Genomic DNA, 14711 nt, shown 5'->3' with positions numbered 1-14711 from the left:
GGAAAAAATACATCAATCAAATCTGTATTACATTAATAAATATATAAGTGCAACTAACCAGAGCTTCACAGAACAGATATGAAGGCTATGCTAGCCACAGAAGGGGACTGAACAGGATTTCAATAAGTACAAATTGGAGCAGAGGTGCATATGTTGAGAAACACCTTCAGCAAAGGTTCTGTGAGGAAAAGAAGGGTGCCATGAAGTGGGACCTGAGGGAAAGTTTGATAAGGTGTTCAATACCTTAACTCAGTCAAAAGGCCAAGACCTACTTCACATTTTTAAACATATTGAAATCTTAACTTCTGGTACTTCAGAACGTAACCATATTTGGAAGTAGACATTGCAGATGTAATTAGTTAAGTTAGATGATACCATCCTGGAACACAGTGGGTTCTTAATCCAATATGACTGTTGTCCTTATAATAAAATAGCCACATGAAGATAGTGACACAGAAAGAACACCAAGTGATGACAAAGGCAGAGATTGGAGTTTTATGGCTTCAAGCCAAAGAACACCAAAGACTGTTAGCGAACCATCAGAAGCTAGGAAGAATTCCTCTACAGGTTTCAGAAGGAGCATGGCCCTACCAACACCTTGATTTCAGGCTTCTAGCCCCAGAACTGTGAAACAATAATTTGCTGTTGTTTTAAGCAATCCAGTTTGTGACACTTTGTTACAGTGGCTGTAGAAACTAATACAACCCCTTCTATTACAACCTAGAAAACCTACTTCTGCTTTTTTTTCCTATTAAATTATTAGCAAGCATAAATCTCAGAATGAAGTCTGAAAAAAAGTATGAAAATTTTGAAAAAAGTATGAAAAATATGAAAATTCTTTTAAAAGTTGATATCAAATGGGGAATGGACATTCTCCTTTCAGAAATAGAAAAATTAAACCTGAAATGATGAATCAGAGCAATAATGTAAAATTTGGGATTAGCATTTTTGCTTCCTTGTCTGTGTTTTAGAAAAATACAAAAAATTCGTTCAACATATTGTTAACACATCAAATTTCATTGTATAAGGGACATTGCTTGCAAGAATTTTTAATTATCAAGTAAAACTCAGTAATTACAAAATCAATCATTTCAAAAACAGTATAATCAGGAAGCAGAAAATAAAGGAACTAACTACTGAAATCCTTTTTAATTGTTCACATTCAAAACTACATGTACTTTTCAAAATATCGCTCTTGCTTTTGAGAAACTAATTACAAGATATATAAGAGTTCATCTAAGTGCAAGTTTCATTCCTCCTTACAGAAATTTACTGTAATTTGGGATATTAGATAGTGGAAAAAAATTTTCCTGTCACTAATGGAATAGGTCCTTCATTAGAGCCAAAGGTGATGACAAAATTAGAAGATGGGTATTTTTTTAATTATTTTAAAAATTAGTTTCTGGTGTACAAAACAACATGGTTATTAGACATTTACACCCTTCATAAAGAAATACCCCCCCCAAGTCTACTATCCATCTGACACTGTATATAGCTATTACAATACCATTGACTGTATTCCCTATGCTGTACTCCATATCCTGTAACTATATATATATATATAATTATATTATATATAATATATATAATTATAGTTGACATACAATATTATTTATTTGTTTAAATTTATTAGGTTGACAATGGTTAGTAAAACTATATAGGTTTCAAGTTTACATTTTAATAATATGTTTTATATTAGTTTCTGGTGTATTGTGCAGTGGTTAGGTATTTATATAATCTGTGAAGTGATCCCCCCGATAAGTGTAGTACTCATCTGGCACCCTACATAGTCTTTACAATGTGATTGACTGTATTCCCCATACTGTGTTTCAGATGGGTAATTTTTAATGAATGTGATTGAATCCTGGATGCAGACACCCACATTACTTTTAGGGTTACACATATGTGCCTTCTTTTCTGTGTGCAGCACATGAGTCTTCACAAGGGAACAATGCAGGTCAATATTGTCAGAATTTTCTCTTAAAAAAGCTATGCATCATAACTTTTGGTAATTGAAACAATATCTTGATGCATTGTTAATCAATTATTTAAAAACACAAAATATAAATCCCAATTTTCTCCCATACTCTTTTATAACAAGAAAATTTCATATTGATTAATTATATAATAAAAAAATAAAATTATTTACAGAAACAAGTTGCAAAATAGAAGTGAATACGCCATCTTACATTTAAATTGTAGTCCTCATATTCTGGGCTGCATGCCTATATTTGAACAGATTTCACAAATAACTTTAAAAATAAAAGATAAATATATTATTTATTCAGTGCCTAGCAATGAGGATAGATTTTATGTATCTTTTTATCTATATATCCATATAGACTTTTTAGTATACGAAGTTCAGCACTTCTTAAAATATATTTCAAAGGTGAAGATATATTGCTAAAATGGCATCTATCTAGTAGGCACATGCAGTTACATTAGATTTCTCTCTATATTACCTGTAGACAAAAATAAAACAAAAAACAGTAATTTCTCCTTTTTGTTTCCAAAGGATTTTATTTGTTCTTTTTATTGTATTTTGTCTTATTTTACCTTGTTTTTTCACCCATGCATCTTGATATTCTGTCAGATCTCAGTATCACGAAACATTAGTAATGTACTGTTGCATGGTTGAGTATTACAATAGGAAATATATACCTTGACACACACATACTCTCAAAATATTTCTTAAAAATCACTCAGAAAGATATAAACTCACTCCTTCTATCCTCTCTGATAACTTTATCTTATTCTTGGTATCATAAAATGTTTCAATGGAACAGAGAGATTCTGGATTCCACACAAAACAGACAAATTCTTTCTACATATTGAGAGTTGGGAGAATATATGCTACAATGATAATTGTATGGCAAAACAAAAGCTGTGACTAATTAGACTTCTGATGAATTTCCAGCTCTCCTTTTCCTTTAGAAAGTTATGCTCAAGATAACTCAATTAAATAGTGCTATGAAGCCTCTGCGGCACTGTTTCAGATTATTTCTGAGGCAAATAACAGCAACTCATAATTGGTGCAGTTCAACCACAGTTCCTGACCTCAATATATGAATCAACAATGCACACAAATCAGATCTAATTTTATCATGTTCCCAGGGGTTTCTTTTCCTCCCTGCCTGAAACTCATGGATTCTAGTTTTAAACTATATTTCATTCTATTTTGTAATAAGAACTTTTTAATTTTTTAATGTAAAGGGAATGCTATTTTTCAGGAATCCTGTTTGCAGCTGGCAAATGCTTTTTCTAGTTTTTAAGGTAAATTAGAATTCAGACACGTTGATATGATAATGCTATACAACAACTGACCAAAACCAATAATAAATCTTACCAACAAAAGAATACAACGTAATTAAATACTGTCTTCTTGAAAGACCTGTCCAGTCTTTGATTTTAGTGTAGTTCTTTTCCTTAATACAGTCATGCTAATTGAAGTTCAAGCTACTCAGAAGGAATGACCCAGAGACAACATATTAAGTTATCCCTTAATATCCTACATGACTTTGAACACTGTATAGGATCAAAATGCTATATTCAAACCTCTGATTCATAAAAATCATTAAATTCATTAAATACTAATAACTGTATCTATTAGACAGAGTGAGATGAATTGACTACTATAAAGATTTGGGTTTATTTTAATCACTTTAATTATAATTATTATTCTAAGAAATTATTTAGGGGCTTTGCTTTTTTATAATTCATAATTGACTTCCCAAATACAATTACTAGTACTTTTGTTGTTGTTAATCTCCAGCAAGGAATCTCCAACTTGGACAAGTATCCATTCAGTCAACAACCAAACTTTCTTGAGCATCTGTTCTTTGTCAGAAACATGATAAATGCTAACTAAATAAAGAGTAATCCCTGTCTATAGAAAGATTTAACACCTTGGGGAGAAGGGCTGTTTGCAAAAAGCTACTGTGTATAATTCTATGTGATTGGTATTATAAGAGTCATGATTTAGGAAAGTATAGGAATTCTAAGATGATACTATTTCATCCTGTGAGCATTAAGAAAAGTAGAAGACTTTATGGAGAAGTTAATACTTCTGTTGGTCTTGAATAATGAGTATGTTTCAACAGATTAATATTTAGTAATTAGGAAGGAGGTGGGAGGTGACAATGTATGTTTGGAAAACACTTAGTGGGTCAGCTTAATACCAGATAGAGCACGTACAGTAGTCGTGGAAAATAAGGCTAGAAAGGTAGCTCGGAATCAGAATGAACTGCGTATTGAATGTCAGGATACTTTATTGTGTTTATTTACTATTATAAGATGTTATTTTAAAAACAAGTAACAAAACAGTATATGTACTATCATAACTTTGTAAAATAATAAAAGTTTGTGTGCAAGAAAAGTACTGAAGAGAATCAAAATGGAATTTTTTATTGTCATAAGAAGTATGTACATTTTCATACATCTAAAAGACTATGCATTGTATTCATTAATTAAGCAGTTCTAATTATAAAATTAATATATGTTCAAATGAGAAAATTTTGTTTTTCAAAACATAGGAAAGTAAGTGGTCCATCCAGACAATGGAATATATTCACCACCGTATAAAATGAGCGATTGAGCCATGATAAGACATGGAGGAAACTTAAATGCATGTTACTAAGTGAAAGAAGCAATCTGAAACTACTACATACTGTGATTCCAACTATATGGCATTCTGAAAATCACAAAACTATGAAGATAGTAAAAAGATCAGTGGTTCCTGGGAGTGGGGATGAGGGGGAAGTGGGCTGAATAGGAAGAGCACAGATAAAGTTCAGAGCAGTGAAAATACTCTGCACAATACCAGAATGATAAATATGCTTGTATGTTAGTATATGTTTGTCCAAATCCATAGAACGTACAACCCCAAGAGTGAACTGTAATTTCACCTCCGGACTGTGGGTGATAATGACGCATCAGTATAGGTTCATCAGTTGTAACACACGTAATGCTCTGGAGATGGCTGTTGCTAACGACTTGGAAATCATGCATGTGTAGAGCAGGGGCGTATGTGAACTCACTGTGCCTTCCTCTCAATTTTACTCTGAACCTGAAATTTGTCTAAAAAAAGTAAAGTTTTAATTTCAAAAATGAAGTTAAAAAATGGGTTACATGTTCAGCTTTGAATGGTTATCAAAGAAATGCAAATTAGAATCAGATATTACCTCCTATAGATTGGCAAAGATTTAAAAGAACAGTTAAGGCCAGAAAAGGGAAACAGAGAGAGAAACTGGCCCTCCTCTTCATGATGGCATTATAGGAATATAGTGATTGAGATCATTGGTTTTGGAAATCACATAATTTGTGGATTGAAATTACTATATTGCTGGTTATTAACTATACATTTGGCAAATAACTTTAAACATGTGATCTTTGGCTTTTACTCTTGTACTGGAGATGATGATATGAACCTCAAAGAGTCCTTGGGAGACTTATATGTGATAATATATGTAATCTACTTGATATGGTAAGTGTCAATAAGGAATTATTGTCATTATTAGAATGTAAATTAAGCCTTTGTGAACAGGAATTCGGCAATACATACCAAAAGTCCTAAAAATGCGTATGTCATATGAGCCTACTGAAGGATATCTTGGTTGTTTCTAAGTTTAGGCAATTAGGAATAAAGTTGCTAAACATCCATGTGCAGGCTTCTGTGTGGACTCAAGCTTTCAACACCTTTGGGTACATACAAAGCAGTGTGATTGCTGGATCAGATGGAAAAGTATGTTTAGTTTTATAAAAAACTGCCAAACTGTTTTCCAAAATGGCTGTACAATTTGCATTTCCACCAGCAAGGAAAAAAGAATTTCTGTTGCTCCACATTTTCATCAGCATTTAGTGTTTTCAGTGTTCTGGATTTGGGCCATTTTAATATGTGTGTAGTGGTATCTTATTGTAATTTGTATTCAACTGATCTATTATGTGGAGTATCTTTTCATATGCTTGTTTGCTATCTGTATAACTTTGTGAAGTGTATGTTGAGTTATTGGTTAATTTTAATAAGGTTGTTTATTTTCTTATTGTTGAGTTTTAAGAGTTGTTTGTATATTTTGGATAAGACTCCTTTCTCAGATGAGTCTTTTGCAAATATTTTCTGCCAGTCTGTGTCTTTTCTTTCATTCTCTTGAAATGTTCCTCCTCAGAATGGAAGAATTTAATTTTAATGAAATCCAGCTTATCAATTCTTTCTTTCATGGATAATGTCTTTGATATTGCATCTAAAAAGGCATCACCATACCCAAGTTTATGTAAATTTTCTCACACATTATCTTCTAGGAGTTTCGTAGTTTTGCATTTTCTATTTAGGTCTATGACCCATTTTGGGTTAGTTTTTGTGAAGGGTGTAAGGTCCGCATCTAGTTTTATTTTGTTTGTTTGTGTTTGTTTGTTTGTTTTTGCATTTGGATGTCCAGTTTTTCCAGCACTTACTGAAGAGACTATCTTTGCCTTTTTTTATGACATGTCTCCTTTGTCGAAATCAGTTGACTACATTTGTGTCAGTCTATTTTTGGCTTTACATTCTGCTCCAATGATCTATATATCTGTTCATTCTCCAATGCACTGTCATAATTATGTAGCTTTATATTATGTTTTCAAGTCAGATAGCATCAGTCCTCCAAATTTGCTCTCCTCCGTCAATATTGTGTTGGCTATTCTGGGTCTCTTGCCTAACCTAATAAACTTTAGAATTAGTTTGTACATACTCACAAAAAGAAGTTATTGTGATTTTAACTAGAATTGTATTGAATCTATAGGTCAAGTTTGGAAGAACTGACATCTTGACAATATTGAGTATTCCTACCCATGACTGTTGATATCTCTCCATTTATTTAGTTATTGTTTTGATTTTGTTCATCAGGGTTTTATAATTTTTCTCATATAGATCTTGTACATATTTTGTTAGATTTATACCTAAGTATTTTATTTTTGAGTGTGCTAATATAAATTTCATTGTGTTTTTAATTTTAAATTCCACTTATTTATTGCTGGTATATAGGAAAGCAATTGACTTTTGTATGTTAACCTGGTACCCTGCAACTGGCTATAATCACTTAATGCAATTTTTTTGGTTAATTCTTTCAGATTTTCTACATAGACAGTCATATCATCTGTAAACAAAAGTTTTATTTCTTCCATCCCAAACTGTCCACACTCTTCTTTCTTGTATGCTTTCTGAGGAGAAGCTGGATGTAATTCTTATATTTATTCTTCTTTATTAAGCTAGTTTTTTTCTTTTTGAATTAATTTATTGGGGTGACAATGGTTAGTAAACTTACATAGGTTTTAATTGTACAATTCTGTAATACATCATCTACATATCACATTGTGGGCTCACCACCCAGAGTCGGTTCTCCTTCCATCACCACATATTTGACCCCCTTTTCCCTCTTCTACCACCACCTTCCCTTCTTACCCTCTGGTAACCACTAAAATATTGCCTGTGTCTATGAATTTTTGTTTCTTCATTTGTTTGTCTTTTTCCTTTGTTGCTTTCAGTTTTATATCCCACATCTGTGTGAAGTTGTTTTATCTTCTGTCTTCTTTCAGGATTTTTTTTTTTTTTTTTTTTAATAATCTTTCATTTTCTATAGTTTGAAAATGATTAGCTTAGATGTAGTAGTTTGGGCACTGATCCTGCCTGGTGTTCTTTTTGGCTTCCTGGATCTGTGGTTTGCTGTCTAATGTTAATTTGAGGAAACTCTCAGTCATTATTGTTTCAAATATTCTTTTGTTCCTTTCTGTCTTTCTTCTTCTTGTTATTTCCGTTATGCATATGTTATACCTTTTCTAGTTGTCCCACAGTCCTTGCATATCCTGTTCTATTTTTTTCCTCAAATCCTTTTTCTCTTGTTTTTCAGTTTTTGAGGATTTTATTGATCTATCCTCTAGTTTAGGGAGTCTTTCCTCAGTTGTGTCCAGTCTACTAATAAGCTTATCAAAGGTATTCTTCTGTTACAGTGTTTTTTTTGTTTGTTTTTCTATTTTAATTTTTATTTACTTATTTATTTGTTTGTTTGTTTTATTACTAGAATTTTTGTGGGGGTCTTTCTTAGGATTTCCAGTTCTCTTGTTAAATTGGTCATGTGTTCTTGCATGCTGTCTACTTTATCCATTAGTATCCTTATCATGTTAATCATAGGTGTTTCAAATTCCCAGTAAGATAATTTTAACATCCTTGCCATGTCAAGTTCTGATTCTTGTTCTATGTATTCAGAGTGTATTTATTTTTCTTTTTAGTATGGCTTGTAATTTTTTCTTGATAGCCATGTATGATGTACTTGGTACAAGGAACTGCTGTGAATTGTCCTTTAGTAATATGGTGGTGAGGTGTGGGGAAAGGGGTAGCATGCTGCAGTCCCATGACTAGTTCTCAGGCTTCTAGTGAGCCAATAACTCTGACCTGTGAATTTCACAAGTGTTTCTCAGTTTTCTTCTCCCTCCTTAGGTGGGACAGAATGGCTAGAGCTAGCTGAAGTTGGGTATTTCCTTTTCCTCAAGTTAATTAGGCTCTGATAAAACCCTAGCAGGTTAGGCGCTGATTAACTAGTTTCCTCTGAGCTCAGACCTTGTTAATAAAAACAGAGTGTTCTGGTGTACTTCAAAATAGTTCCTTTTCTACTATTCCTGAGGGGAACATGAGTAGATTTTTCTCTAATACTTACTGAGGACACCTGATTGGGCTCCTGGAGCTAAAGCTCACCGAATTGATCTGGTCAGTTTACAACTGAGATGCCTCTGTGACTGAGTATACCTGGAGACTGACTCTCAGCATAATCTGCATCGAGCCTTCAGTAATTCATCAATTATAATTCAGGTTTTCCTGAACCTAAGCAGTGATTTCCATAGTGGTTTCTGCTCGTTAGTCTCTGCTCTGGTGAACCACGAATCCCCATATTTGCCTATCTGTCTCTCACCTCTTGGGGGCAAAAATTTCCCCTGTATCTGTCCCTCTCTTATATAAGTTGTTAACTTTTGAGTCTGTTTAGCTTTTTACCTGAAGTTAGCATGGAGCGGTAACTTCTAACCTGCTAACATAAAGAACTGGAAATCAGAAGTTTCCTGAACATTTATTTAAATGTTTTTTGACTATTTTTATTTCTACTTTTACAAACTGCTTATTTATGAATAGGATACCTATATTTTCCTTATTAATTTGTAAGAGCTTTTAAGAATTATGGGTGTCAATGCTTTTGTAATTATATTAACAGTATTTTCTCCAATAAATTGTTAATTTTTCACCATTATTTTTACCATAGAAATATGTTTAAGTTTTTATTCTTTAAACTATCAATATCCATATGTTTTCTAAAAGGACATTGTCCCTTGAATTTTATATATACCTTATATTCATGATTTACTTTTAGAAGTATAAAAAGAAAAGAATCTGTAATAAGTGTGATGGTCTATGGTTATTTAAGTGCTTTTCCTTTTTCCTTTTGAAACTTTGTACCATATTCTCCTGCCCAACTCTATCCTTTTGCCTGAAGAAGATTAGGATTTTTTTTTTATAGAAGGAATCAAAGAAAACGATTCAGCTTTTGCCATTTAAAAGTATTACTTGGAAGCAAATCAATAACCTTAAGAGATAGGATATTTGCATGAGAAAAGATTGTCAAATTTCTTTTTCTCTCTCTAGCATGTCAACAGCTAGAGTGTGTTGGGTAAACCATAGAGGTCCAAATAGGAAAAGGAAACAGGAAGCCGGTTTTTTCTGACCCTAAGGAAATCAGAGGAAGAATGGATTAGAAACAGAGGTCAGAGAGATGACTACAGATGTGTGTCTTGATTTCCTTCTTCTGGGTGTTGTTTCAGAAAGTGGCGTTTCTGTTAGGATGAAAAACAATAGTCAGGGTACTACTCACTTGGAAATCTGAGGAGCCTGGGATCAAAGACCTGGCAGCAGACTCATTAAAGCAATTTTGATAGTGCTGCATTGTCTCGCAGAAGGAATCAATTGAATTTTATTTCTCGAGAGGAAACCTTATTTCCCATATTACAGAACCAGAAGCAAGTGAAATACTTGCTGGAGGCCCTGAGGGAGTGTAAGTCATGTACAGAGGAGACCACTCTAAGATCAATGACAGTCACACCCAAATCTCTGATTAGCTCACAAACAAATCCTTAGGTAGATAGGCTCCTTAGGTAGATAAATTGGTAGATCAGGGGCTACCACTAGGACAGTTTCTAGATTGGAGCATAAAACAAAGTTTAACTAAAGACAAAAGAGACATAGGATTTACCTCACAACCAGCATAGTCAGTGCACAGCCCAGGACCAGCAGGAAGCCAGGGGCCTTGTCCCCCCAACACACATAGAGCCCTAACCCACAACTAGATGCTTGCCTTATGGTGAGAATCAGTGAGGTAGAGAAGTTACTTGAAAGGCTATTCAAAGGATGGTTTAATGGTATGATTATTCCAAGTTTTAATCTGGATAGGAAATTTAGTTGTTGTTTTTTTCCTTACTAACCAGTGGGTAGTTTTTCCTGAAGGAGACCAGAACAGCCAATGACAAATGAAGGAGTAGACATATTTTCCTTTTATCTAATTATAGGGAAGTTAACTTACAATGTAACTGATTTTTCTTTCTAAAACTCAAATTATAGAAGGCCATCCAATGGCAGAAAGAAGTTTGGAGAAAAATAGTTAAGAAAGTATTTTGTGTGTTTATATTTCTAAACATGAAGTAGATATTCAGAACTTTCAAATTTCACTTTAGCTTAGTTATGTGGGAAGATATGAGTGACCAATCCACATTTTTGTCTTATCAAAGTCTTCTTATAAAACATAGGCACAGGGGAAAAAAAAGATATTTTACTATTGAACTAATATAAATCCTTAGTAATCTAGGTTGGTACTGTAGGAAACTCTCAAAGGCAAAAATAACCATAAGTTATGAGGATGAAAAAAAAATTGTGTATTCCCATTTATACAGAATACATATATATTTTTAAGTGGATTTTCTTTTATATAAATATTTCTCTGTGACTTAGGTCTTCCAATGAAGTTTTTATTTTTTCAATTTATAGGTAGGAAATATAACATGTATTTTAACATATAGAATCTAAGTTTAATGCAGTTGTTTTGCATGTATGTTAGAATCTTTACTTAATCAAACAATTTAAAGTGATTCTTATATTGTCATCACTGTTTTTTGTTCTTGTGCTTAAGGGTAAAAAAAAGAAAATCAGTATTTAATTTTTCACCACTGGATCACAAAAAATAGATTGGGATCAGGGAAAAAGTCTATGAGTAGATGGTCTATGATCTTTGGTATACCTCTTATAACTCCATGAAGAAAAAGTGGTGCCTATGAAATTTCTTTACATTAAATAATACGGGTCAAGATTTTGATATTAAATATTTAATAGGTAATGTAGTCTCATTAATTTGTTTTCAGATTGTACTTCTGATCATTCTAGTTTCATCTGCCATCCTTCCAACCATTCTATATGACTCACATGGTGAGATTCTCTCACTTCGGCCAGCACAAGTCTCACATTGAGACTGAAAACACATAGGAGCAATAATGTGAGGGTTTAACTAACTCCAGTTGTTCCAGGATTACATTTTACAGACTAGGGGTAATAGCTTTACTTTTTTCCTCCCCAATTTAATGATAGTAATTATCCTTTGCTTTATTCTAGGAAGTTCTAAAGAATAGCATTGTATTGCAGACCTGAACAGTTTTTTAGAAACTATAGGGACAGTAGCTAGCTTATCAACTCTTGAGCAAAAACATACCTCCATGAAAAGATATTTATTGATTGTGAGGATGATTCACCAGCTCTCTCATATAAAAGAATCTCTCAACAACTAAGAAAGAAGAGTTTATGCTGCCAAACTAGAACGTAAATGACTCGTTTCGATTTTGTCAGTGTTTTTCTCTAATTTCCCCTCTGACTATTAAAGTGATGGTAGTAAAAAACAAAATAAAACAAAACAAAACAAAAAGAAATGTTAAAAATAAAAAGGAGACTATATAATATTAATAATCTTTTTCAAATAGGGCAGAATTAAAATGAATTCAAATTTTGTATTCACTGCTTGCCCAATTCAAATATCAGAACCAAATTGTCTGCTCTTAATTTGTATCTGTAATCTACTATGTTGTGTCTATGATACAGGAGAGTTAGCATGTCCCTAGGAGACAGGGAGGTCCTTGGTGAAATAAACAAAGACAGCTATATTCTAAAACTCCAAGTTTTGACATCACTCCTTCGCTCCAGGACATAATGTAACAAGGCCTTGAAGTTAATCATAAAATTCATTTTGGCCTGACAAACGGAGCAGATCTGATAGATAAGAGTGGGTTTTTTTGCTCATTCCTTTAGGATGAGCAAGTAGAACAGACCTGGTAGACGAATTTCATTAGAAGGCGCCAGTTCCCTTCTTCAAAAAAGTTTTCTTCTTCAAACAGCTCCCCTTCCCAAGCAGGCAAGGGAAGGTATTAAAGTAAGAGCTTTTGCCTCAGTCATGGGGCACTCCCCATTCGGGACCCCCTCCCCTTCGGGAGCTGCAATCTCTTCTCCTGCCTCTAATAAACTCTCCTTGTTTTAAAACTTTTTGCCTCTCCCTGGTCCGTGTTTCCATTCTTCAGCTTCACGAAACACGATCCCAGCCGGTACTCAGAAACTGCCTGTAGATCCTACATCACCTACATCATCTACATCCAGGAAGTACTGAATTTTCTTCTCTGGTTGTTCTAAGGCATGAATTCAATAGATTGCTTTCATCTCAAGCTTATCTACTTTATTCAATAAAGCGATGTTAATTCTAAATTAGTACCCTAAGAAAGTAAAGTAATATTCATTTAAAAAGTAATAAAAGGGAAACTCTTAGATATTTAGTCATGAATATATACTTAAGTAGTCAATGAAGTATTATTTAGAGTAATTGCTCTTAAGCAGTTATAATTTTCATGTCATATGCATGCCAATCACAAACAAATATAATCAGCCATTCAAATGTTCATTTATTAACTACTGTACATTCTTTTGGAAAAAAGGATGCTAAACAGTCTATCTGAAAGTGTGGTTCCTCTACTGTGAAATGTAAAATTAACCAATTTATCTTAGATTTTGAAATTTTAAATTGGTTAATTACATATTTTCATTACCATTAAAAGACCACTGGTACTACTTTTCCCCCACAAACTGTTATTATTGCAAATCAGTATAACTTTATTACTTCATTAAAAATGGCAAAAAGTATAAATGACCTAAAAGACTTATTATTAGTTTTTAACAGACATATGGTTTATTGTAACATGGTAAAGTCTTTTGATTTTGATTTTTTGAGAAGCTGAGAACAGAAAGCTTTTAGTGAAAGAATAGTTTTTGTTTAGGGAACTCTCTTAGTAAGTTCCTTATGGGGGAGGGAAGAAAGAAGAACCCGTGAGGCAAGGGACACAGGTTAGCACAAAGCAAGCGATGAAAGAGATAGTAGAATTTCCCTCAATGAGGAATAAATGGGGGTTTGGAGAAAAGTGAAGAGAAAGAAGAGAAAGGAAGAGAGCAAACTGGTGAAGAACTTGAGCCCTGTGTAGATTCTTCATCTTCCAAACACCTTATACAAAATTTTCAATATACATAAACACATATAAATATAGCTTATTTTGTGGGACTTGAGAAGGAGCAGATCTCTGCATAGCATTAAGCCAATGTAGGGAAAACACAAGACAAATGGTATTATGATCCCTACACTAAGTGGATTCAGCTTAGTTCTGTGCAGGATCTGCAAAGCAGATGTAACCTACATCCTCACTAATTACACACACACACATGCACACACACAGGCATACATAAGAGTCTACCTTAAAATGCCTATTTATATGTATGGTTCCTGTTTAAAAAAAAAAATTATATATATATATATATATATATATATATATATATATATATATATTTATGGCATTCTTATTGTCAGCTAAAAAAAAAATTAAAAATTAGTTGAACCAAAACCATGTAATTTAGATTATTGTTATATTTCATATTTTTATTATGTCAACTAGTACATAAAAATTTAATTATGTATAGATGTGTATGTATAGTACTTGCTACAGGTATGCAATTAAAGTCATATATAAACAATTTTGATTATTTATAAGCTATCCATTCTAGATAAATTATTTATAAGCTATCCATTCTAGATAAATTTGTAGTTAAAATTCCAAATCCCATGTTTACTTCCTGAACTGTCCATAGCCTTTCTTGCAGATATATGTAAAGGTAATGCAAAGTCTCTTTAATCTTTATCTAAGCAAATCATATTTAACAACATACATTTTCTGATCTTTATAAAGGTCATACTATTAATTCCAAACCCAGATAAAATGGTTTAGAGTACCCCAAGGTGCCATTTATAGCTTATCTATTTTCTACTGAGACTAAACAAAAAGAAAAACATAAAAATTTTCTTTGATTTTTTTTTTTTTTTTCCAACAAGTGTTCATTGAAATCTGCAGAGTTCTGGTCTTTTGAGTTCATTTACTCCTCTTAAATAAATATTCCTAAAATGCTGAAAGGCAGAAAGCAGAAGTTCAAAATAAACAGCTTTTTCCATGATAAAAAAAAGTCCAAAACTGCATTTTGAATTTTATCAATTTTAATTGACTTGAAGCCTCAAAGAACTGCATCTGGCCTGAAACCACTCTCCATCCCCAATTCCCACAAGCTCACCCTCTATTCCTTC

The sequence above is a fragment of the Rhinolophus sinicus genome, linkage group LG05 (genome assembly GCF_036562045.2).
Source record: "Rhinolophus sinicus isolate RSC01 linkage group LG05, ASM3656204v1, whole genome shotgun sequence".
NCBI lineage: Eukaryota > Metazoa > Chordata > Mammalia > Chiroptera > Rhinolophidae > Rhinolophus > Rhinolophus sinicus.
Note: the sequence above shows the minus strand (reverse complement) of the source record.